At 39.1% G+C, this 18960-nt stretch overlaps 1 long non-coding RNA gene across 2 annotated transcripts; it reads right to left on the reverse strand.

Moving 5' to 3' along the window:
• Positions 1–392: 392 nt before the first annotated feature.
• On the reverse strand, positions 393–17464 carry LOC141373910 (uncharacterized). Of its 2 annotated transcripts, none has more exons than XR_012380358.1 (5): positions 17340–17464; positions 8040–8172; positions 6437–6481; positions 1628–1715; positions 393–530 (listed from the first exon to the last, which is right to left on the reverse strand). It is a non-coding gene; the product is annotated as an uncharacterized lncRNA (long non-coding RNA). The 2 variants fall into 2 exon arrangements; XR_012380359.1 differs by having other exon boundaries at positions 17330–17435.
• Positions 17465–18960: the final 1496 nt, after the last annotated feature.

An 18960-nucleotide genomic window follows, 5' to 3' on the forward strand; every position in this document is an offset into this window, starting at 1 on the left:
CTTTCACCCCTGCCCACTGTGTCGTTTGCATACTTTGGGGGGTATAAAAGCCTATAAACATTTAGCTGGCTTATGATCCTTTGGGTGAAATGTTTTCACCAGCCTGGTTTTCTCCTAAACGAGCTTCTTATGTGAACGGAATAGCCTACCTAATACATAAACATGCTTGAGAAACCAAAGTCATTTTTTAAACTGAGGTTTGGCCAAATTAAGGAGTAGTCATTTTTAGTTGGAGAAAGTTTACCGAGGCCAGATGAATTTTGCAAAAGGCAGATAGAAGGCTGAGAGAATTCTGTTTCAACGGGAATTTGCCTGACCTGTGTATGAAATGCAAACTTGAAAAACATGACCTTCTGGCCTCTGTCAGCAGGACGAAGCTGCTTTACTCGTTCGGAATCCTAAGTAGGATTAACGTACTCTCGTGGCACCAGTGACTTCTGCGTCAGTCCCAAGGGAATAAGACCTTCTCTTCAATGCCTGCTAGCAAATGATACTCAATTCATAGTCCGGTGAGGTTGTTTATAGCCATCCTGTGTCCCGGTGGAGAAGGAGAAAGTTCATTAAAAAACATTTCCTGAAACCACCTGTTCCATCTTCCTCAAATTGTCAATTCTCCCTAAAATTTCTTAACTTCAAAATTCTGTCCATAGAAATATAGTAATCTTTGTGGCAGACATGTAGTGGATAACTAACGGAGGCCAAGTGAGATCAGCAAAAGCTGAAGAAAAATGTAGGTAGCGGTGCCGGTGTCATTTCTCATTATTTCTTTAATTCTAGGCCATCAAAAGTCAGATCAGGAACTATTACCCAAATGGTGGCTTTCTATAGAATCTTGTCCATGTAGAGACTTTTTATTTGGTACCCCGGATAAATATATCATTGTATTGATTCACATTTAGCTATTTTTAATCCCTCAACTTTTCTTACTATATGTGCTATAGTCTTAAAATCAGATTTTCTGAAGATGGCCCAATCAATAGAAATCAAACTTATAAAACTCACTTCAAATTTCCTATTTTGCATTTTAGATTTATGGGCCTTATGATATCTTGACCAGTAATATCAGTGTAAGTAGCATGATTAATTTTTCAGTATTAAACCTTAGCACTTCAGAGCTGTTTTGTGTGACTTGCCTCATCGATGGCCTCTCAACAATTTTGAAAGTTAAATAAAAAGCACAAGGTAAACAACAACAAAGAAGAACAATTAGTAAGAAGCAAATTGCCAACAATAGTTGTATGTAACTTACCCTTTATAAAAATAACTTTCTGTTTGAATAACTATAGTCATTTCCCCTGAATCTCCTAGGTGTAAACATACAGCATCAGTTTATACAGATTCCTTTACTCTACAGTTACTTCAATGTAAATGTTTACTATTTTAAATCCACATTTACTTTGATTTTATTTCTTCAAATCAGTGAATCACTTGAATGGAAGGGACATCAAGCCAATGGGCTGTTCGGTTTGCTATAAATGGAACAATCGACTGGCCGAATATTTCACTTATTAACTTGTTGTACTATTATGATGTAGATTCAACTTTAGTTGGGATGAACTCTTTGGATTCAAGGATTAAGGAGTCTGGATTTGGGTGTTTTCTGGTCCACTCTAACAATTCAACTCACCATGAATCAAACAGCCTCTTGCTCTTCATTGCCATTACATCCTCCCTTCCTTCCTTCTGTTCTTGATCTTCGCCATAGCCACCACAACCTTGTTGAAAGAGAAACCATCATGCGTTACAGCAAGGACGTGAATATAGACTGACACATCATGGAAGCTTTGTCAACTGGAATCAGAGAAATGGGAAGAATACTGAATGTAGTAGATGATTAGAAAGACACAGATTATATTCAAAGGTTTGCATTAACTGTTGCTGGGTTTGTCTATTTCAGTGGCTCTCATACAGGAACTATTTTGCTCCCCCGGGGACATTTAACAATGTGTGGAGACATTTTTGGTGGTCACAACTTGGGGGAGAGCTACTGGAATCTGACAGATAGAGGCCAGGGAGCCTGCTAAACCGCTCACAGTGCACAAGATAGCCTCCCCCTCACACACACAACTAAGAATTCCTTGGCTCAAAGTGTCAATAGTGCCAAAGTCGAGAGACCATGGTCTATTTTAAGGAATTCTGGAGCTTACTTTGTATACATGGGAAAATAATCCTGTATCACTATTAGAATATCAATGCAAATTGCTCACCTGTTTCAAAAAGGTAATGCTCACCAATTGTGTATCAGACGCACTGTCATCTGTGAGTCTGGTGTATTTGTAAATCACAGATTGGGAACACGGGGGACATCGACATATCCAGAATTAACAGACCATGCACATAGCACATTGTCTCCAACATCTTCATGTCCCATTATGATTGCCACAGAGTCCAGTCAATTGAAGTTGCTGGTAATTAGCCATTAAAATGATTGCAGTTGATATGGTCAGTTTCTATCGGAGCTGCCACTTTTCCTTTCAAAAACATTGAGAGCATCTTTCAGAAACAATCTGATTCATCTCCTTTATTTTCACTGAAAAGGTGAATAACTGTCAAGAATTTCTTCTCTCCTCATAGCAATAATGTAAATACTCCAGAGTGGTCTTATAAGAAGAGGAGATTAAGAACGTCAAAAAGCCAGTTCATTTCTTTAAAAAAAAGAAAAGAAATGATTCCTCTTTTACCAGTTCGCATTAATTTAACATCAGCTCCCAAATGTTAGGACAAAGTCACCAATATAGGAAGTCACATGGGATAAGCTTTCCCATTTGAATGTGGAAACTGGAGGTCCCACATACTTCTGCTCCTTATCCATTCACTGCTTTTTTGATCCTGGAGATCTGACACTGGGGAAGGCTGAAATTCAAAATGGTGGCAACATATACTTAGAAATGCAATCTACTTTTATTTTCTCTTACTTAGTTCACTGGTAGTTGCCTTTGCCCTGTTTGATGATACACCTTTCAACAACCACAGCACTGGTGTTACAAATAGATTAGGGAAGCACCCAAAGCTGGATGAATTGTGCAAAGTGTATTTTCAGCATGTACATACGATACCATGCCTCTTAAATATGCTTCTTTTAAAAGGGTGCACGCTGCAGCATGAACTGTGTGCATATTTAATGTATCTTTCTGGAATATGCTGTATGCTTAATATACATATTCTATAAATAAAGTAATGAACTGTATCATAGAAATACATATTTCTGTATGCAAATAAATATGTTATACACAAAATCTTAATATGCAATATGGTATATGTTGCTTCAGAGAGTAACAAGACTAAATTTCATATGCCCACTTTTTTAAAAGTAGTACTTGCTTTTGAAGGAAGAGGTTTAAGAACAGCCAAAATCCTACCCATATTACGATGAAACCGTTTTATAATCTTTGAAACCATGGCACTGATTTTAAGTATCTCGTGGAGGAATATATTAATAAATCTTTGCTGGTGTCAGCTCACGTGACAAGAATGCTCTTTGCTCCTGTGCTCCCGACTGGCCTGTGACTAGAATCTTTCTGGCTGTTAGTGTTCCAACAGCTGTGTTGCTCTCACGTCTGATTGCCTGATGAGATTGCAACCAATTCATTGACATACAGCTTTGCTCTCCTCCAAATTAACTGATTTTTGTCAAATAAAAAATAATCATACAAGGAAAAAAGGATGACCTTCAGAATGTTTTTCATTCTGAGAAGCAAAGTAAAAACAAAAAAAGTACAGCACTGTATTTTATAAACCATTCTTTTTAGTTTGAGTCCAATACAGCATCCCATACATTAAATGCCAGAAATTTCTAGTGTAGTATAGTGCAGGTTTCTCCAAGAAATGATGAAATAGGTGGTTTGCTTCTGAACGCCCTCCATTTCCTCCATAGCACTTCTCTCCCTCTGCTTGTTGCCCACTCAACTACCCACATTCTCCGGAGCATTTTCTTTGGCTCATTAGCATGAGTTCCTAGTTAACAAATATTGTTATGATTTTTGTTGATATGGGGCATGCCATCCCAAGAGATACTTGCATTTTAATAAAAAAACAGAAACACTAAACAGCTCCAAGATCCCTATTAGTCTTTAGTTACCAAGGTAGTCAGTGGGGAAAATAATTTTCAGTGAATTCTAGTTTTCTATGCAAATTTTATAACATGCTTCACTGTCTGTCCACTTCCTAAATTTTACCTGTATGTCACAATCCATCCTTGTGCATTGTTATCTCTTATCTGGACCAGAATCATTTCTAGAAAAAACAACTGAAAAAAAAATTGAGTTTTCTATCAGTTCTCTGTTAGTTTTCTTATTGGTCTAGTGAAATGTTCTCATTTCATTTTTTAGAAGTTGACTGAATACTCTATCAATGGATTGCCAAATGTTATTCCTGACTAGGTGGCTTTAAATACTGAGACAGGAGAAACATCTTGCCATCATAAAGGAAGAATTTTCCACGTTATAACACATACCAGTCTTTTTCAATCAAAAATTGAAGAAACAGAATGTGGTAAGTTGTGGAATATAGATATTTATTAAATAAGTGACATCCTATACAATCTGTTCTTTGGCTTCCTAAACACACACACACAGTAAGTCATGGGAAATTACAGAGGCAAAAAAGGCACCCATCTTCTGAATTTGCACCACTTACCTAGCAGCTCATCCTAATCCTTAAACTATACCTTTACTGGAAATGTGCATATCTTCAGAGATTTTGTTGAAGGATTTTTTTTAGAATGAGTATCCTTTTTGAAGTCATCATTATAAGATAAGGGACAGACGGGGTTAGTGAATAAATTGTGTCTGTGTCCAGGAAGAATTATAATGGATTACTGAGGTGGCCAGTTCAAATCTGGATAATAGTTGAACTAGTTGCACAAAAAGACAAACATTGGGGTGCCTAGGTGGCTCAGTCGTTAAGCGTCTACCTTTGGCTCAGGTCCTGGGATCGAGCCCCGCGTCGGGCTGCCTGCTCAGCGGGAAGCCTGCTTCTCCCTCTCCCACTCCCCCTGCTTGTGTTCCCTCTCTCGCTGTCTCTCTCTCTCTGTCAAATAAATAAATACAAAATCTTAAAAAAAAAAAAGACAAACATTATGATTCACTCTGTCCTTAAAGTAATTTTCTTCACATTGTAAGTTACTGCCTTTGCATATAGAACAGGTGCCTACATTTGTGACAGTGTGAGTATCTTTGCCAGGGCCATATTACATTATGCCATGGGTCAGTTGTTCTCAAACTTCAGCCTGATAGAGAATCACCTGCAGATTATTGGGCCCCATCAGTGGGTCTGACGTGAGGTCTGAGAATTTTTAAAAATTCTCGGTGATCCTGATGTGAACCACACTTTGAGAACGACTACCTTTTACAGTCTAATGAAAAATTTCACCAAAGCATTATGATAATTAACAAGACATGTGTTACAGACAGTGAAAACTTGACATTTAAAACACTATCCACAGGAGAGAAATTTTTTTCTTAGACATAAAGTTTGTTGCTTACTTACAAATAGGCTCTTCATATTTTCTGTCTCTTGGGAAATTTTTAGTGCCATGATCTCAATGCCAGAGATAAAAAATAACCATATTGATAAGTTTACTTGAAGAACCATTAGCATATCAAAGTTTAAAGACAAATACAACAGAAGCTTGAATTCTGTGATATCTCCAATAAAAGATACTTTAAAATACATTTTATATTGTCTCCTACATCATATATTTTTGCATAAAATATATATGCAAACGCATTCTCCTATGAGTATTCAAAATGAATCATTCCATTATTTTGTTTAGAAGTAATGTTAAGTAAAAAATATTTGCATTCTAGAAGGAATTCTTCAACTTCTTAACACACACTCAGGCACATAAACATATGCACACTCACATACACGCACATAAAATTGACACAAACAAAACATACATGCACATAAACACAAGTTTCACCTTATATACCTTGACGGTGCCCAGAGGCACAACCTTTCCACTACTTTCAAAAGCCTTTGGAACTCGGCTAGAGAAGACATTGAGCTCACATCAGCCAAGTGGTACTGAAGAAAAAATTCTGTACTTTGATCAGTAAATTGCAGAATGTTCTCAAAGCTGTTAGGATCAATACATTTTAGCTTTATGTCCGCCACTAACACATCCCAGTCATCTAAAGACAATTTCTCTGAAGGAAGCAATTACATGAAGTCATGGTGAGAAAACACTTGAAATCTATCATAACACCTGGAAGACATATCTACAAATACATGTCTTCATGATAGGTACCCCCAAACACTAAACAACTGTACAATATGCTGCTTTCAACCTCAACCAGACTATATGAAGAGCTGCGTGCAAGGAAAAAAGTCATGATTTCTCAGCACATTTCTTCCAAAATCCCTCTCAGACATTCTTTTTAGGTTTTTAGCTCTTTATACCTGTGGATGATATAAAAACACAAGTGATATTTACTCTGAATATGCAACAGATGATCGAACAGTCCAAATGTCTGGTATCCTGAAAAACAAACAAGAAACCAGGAATGCAAGTCTCATCTTGCAGAACAAGTAAGATTACCAACCAGATCATGTTTGCTTTTCTTGGGATTTCCCCCCCCATTCTGTTTATTAATGAAGAAGTGCAAGAGATCATTTAAAGGCCAGATATTAAATGGCTGAATAAAACTATTTTATTTTTTCTCAACCCAGTTGGGTAGCTTAACCTGCACAGAAATAATAATCTGAACAACATTGTATTTAAGCAGAAAAGATAACCGTAAGGATAAAATTAAGAATAAAACAGGAGCAATACAAACAGGACCTCCCAGTGAGGAAAAAAAACTCACCCCCAAGCTCTCTCAAAGAAATAACAATAAACATTTAATAGAACTTCTTTTCTTTTTTCCAAGTTCTTTCTATATTTTCCTCCTTCTCTTTTTAGTATTTTTGCTAAAGTACTACTGTTGTTTTAAAAGTAATTTTTGTAAACGTCCCGAGTGTCGAACACAAAAATGGATGTTCCCCTGGAGCTTGCTTTAAATTTTGTCGTAGTTGACATTGCTACTCCAGAAAGCAAAAGGCATTAAAAAAAAAAAAATACAGCTGCTTACAATGGCATGTGTTTTAAATATCAAAACAAAACAACGTAGCAAACATCTGGACAAAGGGCAAAAATATGGCTTTAAACAACAAAAACAAAAAATCTGTGTACACGATGGCTTCCAAATGTAATTATTTCCAAACAACATGGCATCAGTTTCCTCTGTGGGCCTCCCCGGCACTGTTCACAGCATGGTGGACGTCAGTCCTCGGTACCCTGAGAGGAGCTCAGGGCATATCAACATGCTGCTTGAAACCAGGCCCTGTGGGAACGTGAGTGGCATGATCATCAGCTGGGAACTTGTCATGATTAAGTATCAGACCTAAACCAAGCAATTCAAGCCTGTTAAGCCCTAGTTGAACATGCTGTGTGCGAGAAACCACAGTATCACAAACTTGAGCACTGAGGAAGAATAGAATAATTAGAAGTTTCAGACATGATGGAAAAGGGAAGCTAAAGCTGATGCTCAGGGTACCCACATCTGTTAGGAAGCGCATTGTAACAGACCCTTTAACAGATTCCTTGGCCATGTACGGGTGAAATATTTTATGTCACTGAAAAATTAGGATAAGGTTATGTTAGCTGTTAACGACTCCTAAAAACTTGTCATGACAAAGGAACTTGGTATCCTCCTTGTTTCCACTGCTTTGCTTTTTATTGAAGTAAGTAAGAAATACAACATTCATTAGAAATACACAATAGTGTAGAGTCCTAGTCTTTTTAAAATCTTCCATTAAAAGACAGTTATTTAAATGTATGTGAACTTGATAGGCTCTTTAACGATAATCTGATTTAAATTGGATTAAAGATATATATATATAGTATTGCTATAAATTACATATATTTATACAAGTCTTATGCATTTTATTTATAAAAGGAAAGAACGTGTTTAAAGAGATGGTAGTAGGAATTTAATGGAAAGTGATTCACGAATGCAAGGAATGAAGTATGTGCCAGTGGAAAATACTCAACATACCAAAGGAGTGTTGTCTTGATGATCCATGGGTGCAAAAACATTCCAACTTCCTGATTCAGTACGGAGGACATAGTTGGAAGATGCTAACGATGACACGCCATGTCCTGGGATGTGTTTTGGCCAAGCTGTATTCCTAAATAAAGCATTATACCCGTCAGAAAATCCAACAGTAATTTTTTTTTTCAAATACTTCACCATGTTTAGAACACATTTGTGAGCATTTTGGAAGACAGACTCTAAGTACTCCTGGGTACTCTTTAGGAAAGAATACCAACTGGTACAAAGTCCTCTTTTGAAAAAGTACTAATTTTAATGCAAAGAGCATGAGCTCTGGCTCTACCCTTGAAAACTGTCACTTCCCTTTGTCAGATGAAAAGTGTTCCAGAGCACTCTTTCTATCCTCTGCTTCCCATTTCTCAAATATCTACTGTATCGGAGAGAGAGACGCCAAATTTGCTCAGGTTGCTATAAATATTCGGTGGGCTAGGTGTGTAGGGAAGCTTTTCTTTTTGTATACGATCTCCCCAAATAATTGACTTCGAGACATTGATCTGGAATCGCTTGTCTCCTTCCAAACAAAGGGAAGCAAGGCAAAACCCACACAAACTAATGCCAAATGTCCTCAAACTACATGAGCCAGGAAGTGCCATGGTGAACGAGCTGAGAAGTTACTGTCCTTGCCTGTGAGGTAGTGCCAACCTCAGCCAGAGGAAAGGATTTCCTTCAGATATTTTCACACTCAAGCTTCTGGTAAATTTAGATTATTTGATTCTCAGCGTTGGTCCAATGTCATGTGCTACCTATTCACACCTCCATCTAAAAGCATGAATTCTCTGTAGCCTCCACGATGGTCATAAACGCTTCGCTTTATGCCACGGGCAGTTTAAGTTCCTCAAGGCTCCATACTCATCTCTCTCTCACCTCTTTATTCTCTCCTGACACAATCCCATCCATAACTTCTGCTTTTATTATCATCTTAAATGTGACAAGATGTAAATATCATCTTCATCCCAGTCTTCTCCACCATCTGCCTACACTATTCTCCGTCTGCCTCAGAACCCCTCCTGATACCTCAAGTGTACCGGAGGCTTACCATGTCCAAGCTCACATTCATGATTTCACCCACAAAATTGGCCCCATTCTGCCGGTTCTTAGTCCATCACCTACTACGCGCACAAAATGGACGGCACGCCATCACCCTGGACTTTCACCACAATCACCCTTCAGGTCCTCCCAGTTTTACCTCCTAAGTGTGAAATGTGTCTAGTCTATCCATCAGCTTCTCCCATTCCCACTAGCACCACTGCATAACACAAGCGACCTCACCGATCTTGCCCCATCCACTCTGCTCCCATGCCAGCCACCGATACACACAGATCAATTTCAAATCCTCAAATCGGACGAGTTCTTGGCAGCTGCTTACAGCATCCATGGACTACAGATATCAACCCCGAGCATCAATTCTAACCTCCATAAAATATTTCTGACAGTAATTTGCTTAATCTTCAAAGCGTTTAGGTTAACATGATATTTTGGCTCATCCAGCCACAGCGAGCTTTTCAGAAGACAAACCAGAACACATCACTCCTCTGCTTGAAAACCTGTTAGTGAGTTCTTTTGGCCTATCCACATACCTTTATCTGACTTGTAAGCCCTTCATGGACTGAGTCCCTCCCCCATCTCCATCCTCACCTTCCAGCACACTCCCAGATGATTTCGTTGCTCTTGCCTCATCGCCACAAGCCCCCTTCGCCCCCATCCTGCCCTCTCCTGCCTGAAGACCTCAGCACAACTTGGCCAGGAAAGCTCTCCTCCACCCCTCACGATCTGGTTAACTCCTAATAATCCTTTAAACCTCAAGTCAAAGACGACACTTTCAGAAATGTCTCCCCTAACCTGTCTGACTACATTAAATCCTCCACGATAGCTCCCATAGCATTTTGCACAATTTCAATTTTATTTGTGCTTGTAGGATTATTTGAATAAATTTTTGTCTTAGTTTGTAGACTGTAAACTTTGTAAGTACAAAAACCACGTTTGCATCTGTCTACCTGAGACAGTGCCTGATACATCGTCACATTCTCTCTACGTAACATTTTTTTCTCCCCTTACTAGTTACATGACCTTGAGAAAGTCGTTTAATTTCTTCACATATAGATAATCCCTATTTACATGTATGCAGTATTGCTATAAATTATGTATACTTATACAAGGAATATTTAAAAGATTAGAAGTAACCATGTATTTCCTAGCAGACTGCTCAACAAAGAGGGGTACTCAGTAAAAGCGTGTATTTATAACACTTCTTATAGTGAAAAGCTGTGATAGAGACAGAAGATGCCAGGCTGCACTTTGCTGAGCCCTAAATGTCCCGTCAAGCCAATCAGTGCTCTATCAAAACAAATGAGGCCTCTGGACCCTCAGGATCTCCTCTTCCAAGTAGAGAATGAACTTCAAAACACCCAAAATGCAATTGTTCTGTTCTTCAGAGACATGGCTCAAATTCTGTAGTGATTTTTTTTTAATTTTATTATGTTACGTTAGTCACCATACAATACATCATTAGTTTTTGATGTGGTGATCCACGATCCATTGTTTTCGTATAACACCCAGTGCTCCATGCAGTACGTGCCCTCCTTAATACCCATCACCAGGCTAACCCATCCCCCCTCCCCCCTCCCCTCTAGAACCCTCAGTTTGTTTCTCAGAGTCCATCGTCTCTCATGGTTCGTCTCCCCCTCCGATGCCCCCTCTTCATTTTTCCCTTCCTTCCCCTAATGTCCTCCATGCTGTTCCTTATGTTCCACAAATAAGTGAAACCGTATGATAATTGACTTTCTCTGCTTGACTTCTTTCACTTAGCATAATCTCCTCCAGTCCCATCCATGTTGATGTAAAAGTTGGGTATTCATCCTTTCTGATGGCTGAGTAATATTCCATGGTCTATATGGACCACATCTTCTTTATCCATTCATCTGTTGAAAGGCATCTCGGCTCTTTCCACAGTTTGGCTATTGCGGACATTGCTGCTATGAACATTGGGGTGCATATGGCCCTTCTTTTCACTACATCTGTGTCTTTGGGGTAAATACCCAGGAGTGCAATTGCTGGGTCATAGGGTAGCTCTATTTTTAAATTTTTGAGGAACCTCCAAACTGTAGTGTTTTGCTACATATTGTAGTAATAAGATTATTGGGGTCTTAAGGGATCTAGTTCATTTTATGTGCCAGGCATTTTGTTACTTAGATCTGGCGAAAAATCACATGAAAAGCTATGATTATACTCATTTTATAAACAAGGAACCAGAGGCCCCATGAAACCAAGTAATTGCCCAAGGCCATAACTGGTGTTGGTACAGCCAGGACTCAGATCTTAAAAGTGGTTTATCAAAAGCAGGAAGCATATAGAAGCAGCCTGACCTGGTTTTCTGTGTCCAGGCCTGGTTTACACTGACTGCCTGATTAATTAATTATGCATCCTCCCCCACCCCCTGCAAAACTGCCAGCTAGGATAATAAGGTATGTGCTTATCCTTTATTTTGTTGGAGTGGAGGAACCCTAGGGCAGCTAGCAGTTGGAGAATGGTTTCTGATCCTAATTCTACCATTTCTTAGCTATAAAATCTCAGGAAGTCTTGTTTGTTCGGATTAGCCAAAATATCATGTTAACCTAAGCGCTTTGAAGATTAAGCAAATTACTGTCAGAAATATTTTATGGAGGTTAGAATTGATGCTCGGGGTTGATATCTGTAGTCCATGGATGCTGTAAGCAGCTGCCAAGAACTCGTCTGATTTGAGGATTTGAAATTGATCTGTGTGTATCGGTGTTTAGAGTGGGTACACCACTAGGAGAGCATTCCTGAGAATTCGTGCCGTGGAGAATCTTTTCTGTTGTGTAGTAAGTTGAAAGATACATTTAGACAGTTAAGTGGAATGTTTCCTAGAGTAAATTCATTCCTCTTTTCTGCTAAAAATATGACAGAGGCAACATCTAAACAATCTCTAAATAAGTATGAGAGTCTCAAGTAAACAAACAAAAGAGGATGAGAAATGAAGGTAAACTCATTTTGCACTAGATATAAGGAAAAGCAGAGCAATGCACCATCTCCTATTTCAACCAAGACTTAATTTCAACCTCCTAGTTATACTTTGCTGTGTGAGATAGGCATGTTTTGCCCAAGCTTCATATATCTGTTTTCAGGAAGTTTGTGTGTCGGTCCTGAAAACAGAAATATAAATAAATTATACAAGAGAGAAAAAAAAAGAAATATATATATAGGAGGGACGCCTGGGTGGCTCAGTCAGTTAAGTGTCCCACTCTAGATTTCGTGGTCATGGCTGTCGAGCTCATCATCGGGCTCACGCTGGGCATGGAGCCTGTTTGAGATTCTCTCTCTCTCTCCTTCTCCCTCTGCCCTTCCCCACTCTTTCTCTTAAAAAAGAAAGAAATACATATTGGAATAACAATATATAGAATAATCACACACATGGGACTATCTACCAGATCCCAACAGTTCTTACCATCAGGATCAACACGTGTGGGATGGGACTGAGGGGCAGAGGGTGCTAGGTGGTAGGTCTTTTCCCTTTGGGGCTTTTTGGGTTCCCCAGGAACACAGCTGGGGAACATGGCGACGGGTTGAGGGCTCTTAGGAAAGAGAAAGAGTTCTTACCCCACTAGTATTGCATTCCACAGCACAGTTCTGAGGAGTCTGAAGGTTTTGATAAGGCAGAACAATTATTTTTTTTTTCCTTTTTCCCCTTAAACCCTCCCATGTGTCTTACAGTTACTGAAATTTGGGGAATTTTTATTAAGATTGTCAGATATTCTGATATTAGTCTTCAAACAGCACAGTTCCTACTAACTTCAAACAAAACAGTGGAAGCATCATTAGTGGAACAAAATGTCCCTTCATAAAATGCCTACTGACTTTTTCAGGGGACGTGACGCATCTGACCAAGCCAATCCTTATACCTACTATTGGAAGCATCACTGTTATCCCCTTTCCCGGATGAAGAATATGTCAGTTGTGAAGTGAAATGATTTGGCCTACACCAGTTTGATCACCTTTAAATAAGGAAACAAATTGCTCTTTCCCACTTATAGAGCACACTTCAGGCAGTAGAAAATTAGGAGATAATAGCTTTCATACATACCTAATGATACCATACTTTCCTTCCCTAATAAATTTGAGTTTGTAAGGAAAGTCTTTCAGGGACTACTCTCAGGTATGAATCAAAAATTTCAGGATATTGTCACAAGGTAAAGCAATTTGAGGTCATGTCAGTGCAGACCAGTGGGCTATGTCATCCCCAGATGGTGCTGGGTGGGGCCAGCTATAGGTTCCATCGATTTAAATTTCTAATTTATTTCCAAATAGTGTTCCCAGTCAAAGGAGTACTATATTTGCTTTTCAAAATTGTTCAAGAATCATTAAGATCTGTTATGTATTTTCATTAAGATCTGTTATGTATTTTCCTAACTAGAATCCAACTTGCTGCAATTAAAAATCTTTCCTTTTTATTTTTTGGAGAGGTGAAAAAAAATCACAATAATCTTTAGTAATATTCTAGGATAAATTTTGAGAAGCTGCTTGAGGCTTTCAAATTAAATGATTGAATATGAAAGCTGAGACTTTAGTTTTCCATCTCCCTTATTCGCTTTCAAGAGTTCTAATCATGGTTCTTACACTAACCGCCTTAAGAGTCAGACACCATTTTTCGATTCAAGGTAAAGTCAGACTTGCAAGGCAAGTCCGGTTGAAGAGAGAGCTCAGAGCTGATGACTGGAGCTAAGTGCCCAGAGAGATCCCGTGAATGACTGACACAGAGCCAGAGCAGATGGTTGAAGAGAGCAGCCAATGTAAATCTCTGTCAGGTAAGAGGTTGACCTGTTACGGGAGGCACAGGAAGAAGGAGACTTTATCACTGGTCATTAGGCAAAGTCCTCACACCTGGACTCCTGACAGCATTCAGCTTACGTGATATCTACAGATATCTTTCCGTAGCCTCTCCCAATCCACTCCTTTCCCCATCCTGCTCTGTGGATTCTGAGAAGCTGACCTGTAGGCATTGCATTCACATGTCTGTTCCCTTCTAATTTCTAGTTGGAATGAGTCATCCAGGGGACCTTGCAAGAAGTCAGAGGGTAGGAGGAGAGTGAGATCATAATAAGTGTTTCCCTGAGCTCCCTTCCATTTGATACACCCTAACTTGGCTGTGTCCCTCTACAGGGTACCATATGGGTAGCCTCTCTGGATTCAGTAAGTTACCCACCCTGCACCTTGCTGTTCCAGTGTTGGGGTGGTAATGACTCTTCACCATTACTACTACCACTACTAGAAGACCCGGGGTCGTGTACTAATCTCTGTTGCATTTCCTAAACACCACCCTTACCTTTATATGTAGTGCCTTTAGTAAACTTTCCTCCCAGTATCTGTTGTTAATGGATTGTCTGTTACCTACTGTGTCCCTAAGTGATAAGCACTGGATATTCATTAGAGTAAAAACAGAGTAAATGTCTTTAATTTCCATGAAAGGAATAAAAGTGTAATTTAGGATTCCAGTTCTTAAACAATGGATTCCCAAGGCAGAATAGCCGGACAGGGACTAAGGAATGAGAATCACTGGGTATCCATTGTTTTTTAGAACTATGGTCTAATTTGATGGATTGGCCAAACCAGGAGCCAATTATTATTAATTGTTCCATTTATTCATAATCTCAGTTATTCAGCAAATATTTATGGAGTGGAAACTCTATGCCTCATCTGTATTAGGTGCTTGAGATCCAGAACTATACAGAAAAAAGACAAATTGGTCTCTTCATCATGGAGTTAGTATGCCTGAAGTAGAGAATGGACAGAAGTCTGAGAGATGGTCTGTGGAGGCCCTTGTCTATGGAGATGTTAGAGAGACCATACTGAAGATTTTCAACTTTCTCCTAAGCTGTTAATGGGTTTTGAGGAGGGATGGCATATGATCAGATTTGAGATTTTAAAACACTGGTCTTATAGTGGTGTAGACAGTGGGTGGTAGACACAGAGAGATCAGTGAGGGGATTATTACAGTAGTTAAGACTTCTGCCTCGAACAAGGGAGTAATTGGAAGTGCTATTTGCTGACATAGTTAATGTTCTTTCTTGTGAAAGTTTGATTTTCACAGACACAGCTAATATTTAATCACTAACCATGGTGACTTTAACTCTCTCCAGCTTGTGCCAGAAATATATTACCTCTAAGAAATAAAATGTTTTTTTTTAATGTTTTGTTGTTCTTGGCATTGTTTCTTGTGAACAATTTTTAATGAAATATATAGAAAAGGAAAAGTTTAAACAAAGTGTCAGTGATTATCAATGAGACTATTTGGAAATACTCATTCACCGTTACAATCTCAAATCACAAAAGTTTAACATATCTTCCCTAACACAGAAGATAAAGAATGTATTAGCTCTAAACAAACAATTACAATGAATAGAATGAAAGAACAAGGGAAGCACCATTCAAATTTTCCTAAAATGTCTATTGGTGATCTAAAAATCATACGATCAGCTGTTTTGATTGGAAAGTTGAGCAGAGCGATGAAAACCGTAAGAAACCACTGGAAAACTCATGTTTTGAGAATTTGAAGTTATTGCATTATATAAGCAACACATTGATGGTCTCTTAAAAGCCAAACACACTTATTATCCAGTTCAGCAACTATACTCCTGAACACTTAATTCCAGAGAAATGAAGACTTGTGTTCACACAGAATCCTGTACATGAATGTTTACAGCAACTTTGTAATGGCCCCAAACTAGAAACAAGCCAGATGTCCTTCAACAGGTCCCTGGTTACACAAACTGTGGTATGTCCCCATTATGGGATACTACTCAGTAATAAAAGGAATGAACTATTCAAACACCCAGCAATCTGGATGGATACCCAGAGAATCATACTGCCTGGAAAAAATCTAATCCCAAAGTGTTATAAACTCATGTTTATATAACATTCCTGAAATAACAAAATTGTAGAAATGGAGACCAGGTGAGTGGTTGTCAGGGTTTAAGAAGGAAGTGAAACAAGGGGAACCCTCTTACACTGTTGGTGGGAATGCAAGCTGGTGCGGCCACTCTGGGAAACAATATGGAGATTCCTCAAAAAGTTGAAAATAGAGCTACTTTATGACTTAGCAATTGCACTGCTAGGTATTTACCCAAAGGATACAAACATAGTGATTTAAAGGGGCACCTGCACCCCAATGTTTATAGCAGCAATGTCCACAATAACCGAACTATGGAAGGAGCCCAGATTTCCATTGGCAGATGAATGGATAAAGATGTGGTATAAATATACAATGGAATATTACTCAGCCATCAAATAGTGAAATCTTACATTTGCAATCATGTGGTTGGAACTAGAGGGTATTATGCTAAGCAAAATAAGTCAGTCAGAGATAGACAAATACCTTACAATTTCACTCATATGTGGAATTTAAGAAACAGAACAGATGAACATAGGGGAAAGGAGAAAAAATAAAATAAGATGAAATCAGAGAGGGAGACAAACCATAAGAGGCTCTTAGCTATAGGGAGCAAACTGGGGTTTGCTGGAGGGGAGATTGGTGGAGGGATGGGGTAATGGGGTGATGGGCATTAAGGAGGGCATGTGATGTAATGAGGACTGGTTGTTGTATGCAAGTGATGAATTACTAAATTCTAACCCTGAAACTAATAATACACCATATGTTAACTAAATTAAATTTAAATTTAAAAAAAAAAGGGAAGGAACTAAAACAGGGGAGAAAATGACAGGACTATCCCAGGGCAACATGTAGGAAAGTCATGGGTGTGTAAATGTTCCATCTTGACTGTGTCAGTATCAATATTGCAATTGTGATATTGTACTACAGGTATTATCATTGGGGGAAACAGGGTAAAGGGTACATAGGGTCTCTCTATATTATCTCTTAAACTGAATGTGAATCTAAAACTATTTCAAAATGAAAAGGTTACATATGTATTTTTTTCCACAAACATTAGTAGGTGAAACTCGTTTCTTCTCTCAGCAAGAGGAAAATCAGTGGTAAGCACCTAGGCCTCTCTTCCACAGTCTATCACTTTAACCACCTGGTCGCCAAATATCGATTTCACTTTCCCTTCCTTTCCTAAAATCGACCAACTTCTTCCCCAAGGAGGACAATCATCCCTTTGAAGCAACTAGCTCAGTGACAAAGATCTCTGCGTGATAGGTAGTCCTTCCTTCTTTATCTGGCAACCTCTGAACCAAAAAAAAAAAAAAAAAAATCAAATTACCTGCACCCACCTGCTTCAGACCCCTCTCTGCTTCACACATCACAGGTGCCAGGATGGAGTAGAAACAAGATAATCACCACGGCATTCCTGGTAAGTAGGAATGGGGGCGAAGGGGAGGCCCACAGCTATGCTGCAGTCCCCTCGGGCAGCATAAAGACCCTATTGTGGTAGAGTGCGACATTCCTAGATTCTGTTCTAAGGGAGAAATTCTCCTGGGCGTTGTTTAACAAGGTACTGGTTCCATCTTCAGGGATGGGCATCCTTGTATACTATTTTCCATGGCCTTGTGTAAAATGGAGATGAGCCTGCAGAATTTGTCCTCCCGGGAGCCCGTCTCCTGCCAAGATAGGGAGCTTAAGTTTTTATGTTTCTGTTTTGCATGTCGTTTTGAACAAAGAATTTTTGGTCTGGACTCACAGCCTCTTTGGAAATACAATTCATTCAAACAATGAAAAAGCCTCTCTTCTATGGAATAGTCATTTCCACGTCAGAGTCACCATCCCTGGCATTCTTTTCAATACATTATAAACAAATCTGTTTCTTTTTTTCTTTTCTTCCTTTCTCACTAATGTTATTTTGTTTCTCCATTAAGTCACAGCTAATTTTAAGCCACCTGGGAAAACACGTGAAAAGATCACATCTTATCTTTGTCCTGCATCACTTTATGCAGGTGAGACATTTTACCAGGACTTCACCACTCAAAGCTTTAAGAAAAATGTATTTTTTTCCCATTTGGGGCTCTAAAAGCAGCCAGCTTTCCCATCTGCAAAGTCCTGAACTTCTATTCCTTTTTCCTTTCATTTTCTTTCTTTTTTTTTTTAATTTTATTTATTTGACACAGAGAGACACAGCGAGAGAGGGAACACAAGCAGGGGGAGTGGGAGAGGGAGAAGCAGGCTTCCTGAGGAGCAGGGAGCCCGATGCGGGGCTCGATCCCAGGACCCTGGGATCATGACCTGAGCCGGAGGCAGTTGCTTAACGACTGAGCCACCCAGGCGCCCCTCCTTTCATTTTCTTACGCACTGGCCAATTCCTTTTGGGCTCACCTCTTTCTAGAAATACTTCACCAACATCGCCAACACACACTAACTCCTTCTAGATTTCCCCTAGAGCTGTGAATTCAAAACGTGTGCTTTCTGCCTACGAGTCACTGTAAGCATCCGTTGTTCTCACTGTTTAATGTGAATGTCCCTCTTCCCAGCCCCTGGTATTGGGTTTCCAGCCACTCATGTCTAAATGACTAAATGAGTCAACTGACTTGTATAACTTTATTTTGTCCTCATAATAACCTTTTGGGGTTGGTACTGTTATCCTCACCTCACATTTGAGGAAATTCTGGCTCATTAATATTAAATAGCTTGGCCAAGTTCCCTTAGCTAGTAAATATAAGAGCCAGCAGTCGGTTTCATATTTGTATGGCTTCAGAGAGCCTGATTTTAGTTAACTGTTATTTCCTTGGTCTTCTGAGGCTTAACCTTGAGCTTCTCCATTTTCTTTTCTTGCACAGGCCTTAAAGAATGTTATGTTCTCTCTCTCTCTCTCTCTCTCTTTTTTTCTACACGTCCATTCAATAAGAGATACTGTGAGAGTCTTAAGAAATCACGGAAAGGAAAGGAGAATATAAAAAATAT

Source organism: Callorhinus ursinus, unplaced genomic scaffold (genome assembly GCF_003265705.2).
Source record: "Callorhinus ursinus isolate GAN/ISIS: 27379988/994484 unplaced genomic scaffold, GSC_fseal_2.0 scaffold12, whole genome shotgun sequence".
Taxonomy (NCBI): Eukaryota; Metazoa; Chordata; class Mammalia; order Carnivora; family Otariidae; genus Callorhinus; species Callorhinus ursinus.